Here is a 7,271-nt window from a genome sequence, read left to right on the forward strand (position 1 = left end):
TTGTGGTATTTTCAGCTTAGTTTAGTAATCGTGATCCTAACAATGTATAAAATCTGGAATTGATTTATTTTATCAAAATACAATTTAAACATAATGACAACTTTAAAGGATAAATTGTTGGAAATAGCAACTGATGAAGGACTAAATATGAATTCTGAAAATATGACATGATTTGTTTCATTTTAGTTGAAAATGAACATCCTTGGCTTGCTAAAACAGGTTTAAAATGTTCCCTTTTATTCCTATCAATGTAGTGATGGGAGACTTGTGCCTACTACAGTGTTAAAATGGAGGAGACATTTAAAATATATGCTATCCTCTGCAAGCTCTGCAAGAAGCGCTGTCTTTAATCCAACTATACAAAAATCAGGAACGAGCTCATCTGCCACTTAAAAACTTTTTTTTTTTTGCCTTTTAGAAATTTTATTGTGAAGTTTATATTTCATTTTATTATCTGATTTTAAGAATTGAAAAGTAAATAGCCCAAATAACAGTGTTGATTTTAATATATAATAAATAGTTTAGTTACTATACAATTGAAAGGTATTATTCAACATAATCATGGAATATATTTTCTCTTTCATGGTGACATGAATGTGAAAACTTAATTATGTTCCCCAACAAATTAGTAATTTAAAGCTCTTTGCCTTTCTTTTTTTTTTTTCCAACTGTAGTACATTTTTTTATTTTCCAGTAAATCCTTATTTTCTGTGAACACTTGATATAATTATAGTTTTGTCACTCATTAGAGTACCAGGAATTTAACTAGCATATTGATAAGGATTAAATATAAATACCTTTTTACATTGATATATTTATGCTTAAAAAAACAAAATGAAATCATCGTATTTTATAACTTGCTTTTTCTTTAACAATATACTATAGGATTTTTCTTTTATGCTGTTCTATTTTCTTTTAATAATTATGAATGGCTGCATAGATTCTCATCAATGAAACCATAGCTTATTAAGGTATCCACTCTATAGATCATTAAACTGCATTTAACTCTATTTTTCTTCCTAATCAATAAAACCACAATTAATAACTCTGAGTTTAAATCTTGGGCACATTTTTAATTTTTGTTTTTAATATATATTTCTCTAAGGCCAATCAGAAGATCTACAGATATGATCATATTTTTCTTTATTTCTTTCTTCTTATTTATTTATTTTTATTATTATGCTTTAAATTCTAGGGTACATGTGCACAACATGCAGGTTTGTTACATAGGTATACTTGTGCCATGTTGGTGTGCTGCATTCGTTAACTCGTCATTTACATTAGGTATATCTCCTAGTGCTTTCCCTCCCCACTCCCTCCACCCCACGACGGGCCCCGGTGTGTGATGTTCCCCATCTTGTGTCCAAGTGTTCTCATTGCTCAATTCCCACCTACGAGTGAGAACATGCAGTGTTTGGTTTTCTGTCCCTGTGACACATTGCTCAGAATGATGGTTTCCAGCTTCATCCATGTCCCTACAAAGGACATGAACCTATCCTCTTTTATGGCTGCATAGTATTCCATGGTGTATATGTGCCACATTTTCTTAATCCAGTCTATCATTGATGGACATTTGGGTTGGTTCCAACTCTTTGCTATTGTGAATAGTGCTGCAATAAACATACGTGTGCATGTGTCTTTATAGCAGCATGATTTATAATCCTTTGGGTATATACCCAGTAATGGGATGGCTGGGTCAAATGGTATTTCTAGTTCCAGATCCTTGAGGAATTGCCACACTGTCTTCCACAATGGTTGAACTAGTTTACAGTCCCACCAACAGTATAAAAGTGTTCCTATTTCTCCACATCCTCTCCAGCACCTGTTGTTTCCTGACTTTTTAATGATCACCATTCTAACTGGTGTGAGATGGTATCTCATTGTGGTTTTGACTTGCATTTCTCTGATGGCCAGTGATGATGAGCATTTTTTCATGTGTCTGTTGGCTGTATAAATGTCTTCTTTTGAGAAGTGTCTGTTCATATCCTTTGCCCACTTTTTGATGAGGTTGTTTGATTTTTTCTTGTAAATTTGTTTAAATTCCTTGTAGATTCTGGATAGTAGCCCTTTGTCAGATGGGTAGATTGTAAAATTTTTCTCCCATTCTGTAGGTTGCCTGTTCACTCTGATGATAATTTCTTTTGCTGTGCAGAAGCTCTTTAGTTTAATTAGATCCCATTTGTCAATTGTGGCTTTTGTTGCCATTGCTTTTGGTGTTTTAGTCATGAAGTCTTTGCCCATGCCTATGTCCTGAATGGTATTGCCTAGGTTTTCTTCTAGGGGTTTTATGGTTTTAGGTCTAACATTTAAGTCTTTAATCCATCTTGAATTAATTTTTGTATAAGGTGTAAGGAAGGGATCCAGTTTCAGCTTTCTACATAGGCTAGCCAGTTTTCCCAGCACCATTTATTAAATAGGGAATCCTTTCCCCATTTCTTGTTTTTCTCAGGTTTGTCAAAGATCAGATGGTTGTAGATGTGTGGTATTATTTTCAGGGGCTCTATTCTGTTCCATTAGTCTATATCTCTGTTTTGGTAACAGTACCATGCTGTTTTGGTTACTGTAGCCTTGTAGTATAGTTTGAAGTCAGGTAGCATGATGCCTCCAGCTTTGTTCTTTTGGCTTAGGATTGTCTTGGCAATGTGGGCTCTTTTTTGGTTCCATATGAACTTTAGAGTAGTTTTTTCCAATTCTGTGAAGAAAGTCATTGGTAGCTTGATGGGGATGGCATTGAATCTATAAATTACCTTGGGCAGTATGGCCATTTTCACATTATTTATTCTTCCTATCCATGAGCATGGAATGTTCTTCCATTTGTTTGTGTCCTCTTTTAATTCATTGAGCAGTGGTTTATAGTTCTCCTTGAAGAGGTCCTTCATATCCCTTGTAAGTTGGATTCCTAGGTATTTTATTCTCTTTGAAGCAGTTGTGAAAGGGAGTTCACTCATGATTTGGCTCTCTGTCTGTTATTGGTGTATAGGAATGCTTGTGATTTTTGCATATTGATTTTGTATCCAGAGACTTTGCTGAAGTTGCTTATCAGCTTAAGGAGATTTTCAGCCGAGACTATGGGGTTTTCTAAATATCCAATCATGTCATCTGCAAACAGAGACCATTTGACTTCCTATTTTCCTAATTGAATACCGTTTATTTCTTTCTCTTGCCTGATTGCCCTGGCCAGAACTTCCAACACTATGTTGAATAGGAGTAGTGAGAGAGGGCATCCTTGTCTTGTGCCAATTTTCAAAGAGAATGCTTCGAGTTTTTGCCCATTCAGTATGATATTGGCTGTGGGTTTGTCATAGATAGCTCTTATTATTTTGAGATACATACCATCAATACCTAGTTTATTGAGAGTTTTTAGCTTGAAATGTTGTTTAATTTTGTCAAAGGCCTTTTCTGCATCTTTTGAGATAATCATGTGGTTTTTGTCTTTGGTTCTGTTTATATGATGGATTACATTTACTGATTTGTGTATGTTGAACCAGCCTTGCATCCCAGGGATGAAGCCAACTTGATCCTGGTGGATAAGCTTTTTGATGTGCTGCTGGATCTGGTTTGCCAGTATTTTATTGAGGATTTTTGCATCAGTGTTCATTAGGGATATTGGTCTAAAATTCCCTTTTTTGGTTGTGTCTCTGCCCAGCTTTGCTATCAGGATGATGCTGGCCTCATAAAATGAATTAAGGAGGATTCCCTCTTTTTCTATTGATGGGAATAGTTTAAGAAGGAATGGTACCAGCTCCTCTTTGTACCTCTGGTAGAATTCGGCTGTGAATCTGTCTGGTCCTCGACTTTTTTTCGTTGGCTATTAATTATTGCCTCAATTTCAGAACCTGTTATTGGTCTATTCAGCGATTCAACTTCTTCCTGGTTTAGTCTTGGGAGGGTGTATTTGTCCAGGAATTTATCCATTTCTTCTAGATTTTCTAGTTTATTTGCGTAGAGGTGTTTATAGTATTCTCTGATGGTAGTTTGTATTTCTGTGGGATCGGTGGTGATATCCCCTTTATTATTTTTTATTGTGTCTATTTGATTCTTCTCTCTTTTCTTCTTTGTTAGTCTTGCTAGCAGTCTATCAATTTTGTTGATCTTTTCAAAAAACAAGCTCCTGGATTCACTGATTTTTTGAAGGGTTTTTTGTGTCTCTATCTCCTTCAGTTCTGCTCTGATCTTAGTTATTTCTTGCCTTCTGCTAGCTTTTGAATGTGTTTGCTCTCACTTCTCTAGTTCTTTTAATTGTGATGTTAGGGTGTCAATTTTAGATCTTTCCTGCTTTCTCTTCTGGTCATTTAGTGCTATAAATTTCCCTGTACACACTGCTTTAAATGTGTCCCAGAGATTCTGGTATGTTGTGTCTTGTTCTCATTGGTTTCAAAGAACATCTTTATTTCTGCCTTCATTTCATTATTTACCCAGTAGTCATTCAGGAGCAGGTTGTTCAGTTTCCATGTAGTTGAGCGGTTTTGAGTGAGTTTCTTTTCTTTTTTTTTTTTTTTGAGACAGAGTCTTTCTTTGTCCCCCAGGCTGGAGTGCAGTGGCGCCATCTCGGCTCACTGCAAGCTCTGCCTCCCGTATTCACGCCATTCTCCTGCCTTAGCCTCCCGAGTAGCTGGGATTACAGGCACCTGCCACCATGCCCGGCTAATTTTTTTATATTTTTAGTAGAGATGGGGTTTCACCATGTTAGCCAGGATGGTCTCGATCTCCTGACCTCGTGATCCGCCTGCCTCGGCCTCCCAAAGTGCTGGGATTACAGGCTTGAGCCACCGCGCCCGGCCTTGAGTGAGTTTCTTAATCCTGAGTCCTAGTTTGATTGCACTGTGGCCTGAGAGACAGTTTGTTATAATTTCTGTTCTTTTACATTTGCTGAGGAGTACTTTACTTCTAACTACATGGTCAATTTTGGAATAAATGTGATGTGGTGCTGAGAAGAATGTACATTCTGTTAATTTGGGGTGGAGAGTTCTGTAGATGTCTATTAGGTCCACTTAGTGCAGAGCTGAGTTCAATTCCTGGATATCCTTGTTAACTTTCTGTCTCATTGATGTGTCTAATATTGACAGTGGGGTGTTAAAGTCTCCCATTATTATTGTGTGGGAGTCTAAGTCTCTTCATAGGTCTCTAAGGACTTGCTTTATGAATTGGGGTGCTCCTGTATTAGGTGCATATATAGTTAGTATAGTTAGCTCTTCTTGTTGAATTGATCCATTTACCATTATGTAATGGCTTTGTCTCTTTTGATGTTTATTGGTTTAAAGTCTGTTTTATCAGAGATTGGGATTGCAACTCCTGCTTTTTTTTGTTTTCCATTTGCTTGGTAGATCTTCCTCCATCCCTTTATTTTGAGCCTATGTGTGTCTCTGCATGTGAGATGGGTCTCCTGAATACAGCACACTGATGGGTCTTGACTCTTTATCCAATCTGCCAGTCTATGTCTTTTAATTGGAGCATTTAGCCCATTTACATTTCAGGTTAATATTGTTATGTGTGAATTTGATCCTGTCATTATGATGTTAGCTGTTTATTTTGCACATTAGTTGATGCAGTTTCTTCCTAGCATTGATGGTCTTTACAATTGGCATGTTTTTGCAGGGGCTGGTACTGGTTGTTCCTTTCCATGTTTAGTGCTTCCTTCAGGAGCTCTTGTAAGGCAGGCCTGGTGGTGACAAAATCTCTCAGCGTTTGTTTGCCTGTAAAGGATTTTATTTCTCCTTCACTTATGAAGCTTAGTTTGGCTGGATATGATATTCTGGGTTGAAAATTCTTTTCTTTAAGAATGTCGAATATTGGCCCCCACTCTCTTTTGGCTTGTAGAGTTTCTGCCGAGAGATCCACTGTTACTCTGATGGGCTTCCCTTTGTGGGTAACCCGACCTTTCTGTCTGGCTGCCTTCATTTCAACTTTGGCGAATCTGACAATTATGTGTCTTGGAGTTGCTCTTCTCGAGGAATATCTTTGTGGCATTCTCTGTATTTCCTGAATTTGCATGTTGGCCAGCTTCACTACGTTGGGGAAGTTCTCCTGGATAATATCCTGAAGAGTGTTTTCCAACTTGGTTCCATTCTCCCAGTCACTTTCAGGTACACAAATCAGATGTAGATTTGGTCTTTTCACATAGTCTCATATTTCTTGGAGGCTTTGTTCATTTATTTTTACTCTTTTTTCTCTAAACTTCTCTTCTCGCTTCATTTCATTCATTTGATCTTCAATCACTGATACACTTTCTTCCACTTGATCAAATCAGCTACTGAAGCTTGTGCATGCGTCACGTTCTTCTCGTGCCATGATTTTCAGTTCCATCAGGTCATTTAAGGACTTCTCTACACAGTTTATTCTAGTTAGCCATTCGTCTAATCTTTTTTCAAGGTTTTTAGCTTCTTTGCGATGGGTTCAAACATCCTCCTTTAGCTTGGAGAAGTTTGTTATTACCAGTCGTCTGAAGACTTCTTCTCTCAATTTGTCAAAGTCATTCTCCATCCAGCTTTGTTCCATTGCTGGTGAGGAGCTGCATTCCTTTGGAGGAGAAGAGGCGCTCTGATTTTTAAAATTTTCAGCTTTTCTGCTCTGATTTCTCCCCATCTTTGTGGTTTTATCTACCTTTGGTCTTTGATGAAGGTGACGTACAGATGGGTTTTTGGTGTGGACGTCCTTTCTGTTTGTTAGTTTTCCTTCTAACAGTCAGGACCTTCAGCTGCAGGTCTGTTGGAGTTTGCTGGAGGTCCACTCCAGACCCTGTTTGCCTGGGTATCACCAGCAGAGGCTGCAGAACAGCAAATATTGCAGAATGGCAAATGTTGCTGCCTGATCCTTCCTCTGGAAGCTTCATCTCAGAAGGGCACCCAGCTCTATGAGGTGTCAGTTGGCCCCTACTGGGAAGTGTCTCCCAGTTAGGCTACTCAGGGGTCAGGGACCCACTTGAGGAGGCAGTCTGTCCATTCTCAGATCTCAAACTCCATGCTGGGAGAATCACTACTCTCTTCAAAGCTGTCAGACAGGGATGTTTAAGTCTGCAGAAGTTTCTGCTGCATTTTGTTCAGCTATGCCTTGCCCCCAGAGGTGGAGTCTACAGAGGCAGGCAGATCTCCTTGAGCTGTGATGGGCTCCACCCAGTTCAAGCTTCCTGGCCACTTTGTTTATGTACTCAAGCCTCAGCAATGGCAGACGCCCCTCCCCCAGCCTCGCTGCTGCCTTGCAGTGTGATCTCAGACTGCTGTGCTAGCAGTGAGCGAGGCTCCATGGGCGTGGGACCCTCTGAGCCAGTCACGGGA

The sequence above is a fragment of the Symphalangus syndactylus genome, chromosome 14 (genome assembly GCF_028878055.3).
Source record: "Symphalangus syndactylus isolate Jambi chromosome 14, NHGRI_mSymSyn1-v2.1_pri, whole genome shotgun sequence".
NCBI lineage: Eukaryota > Metazoa > Chordata > Mammalia > Primates > Hylobatidae > Symphalangus > Symphalangus syndactylus.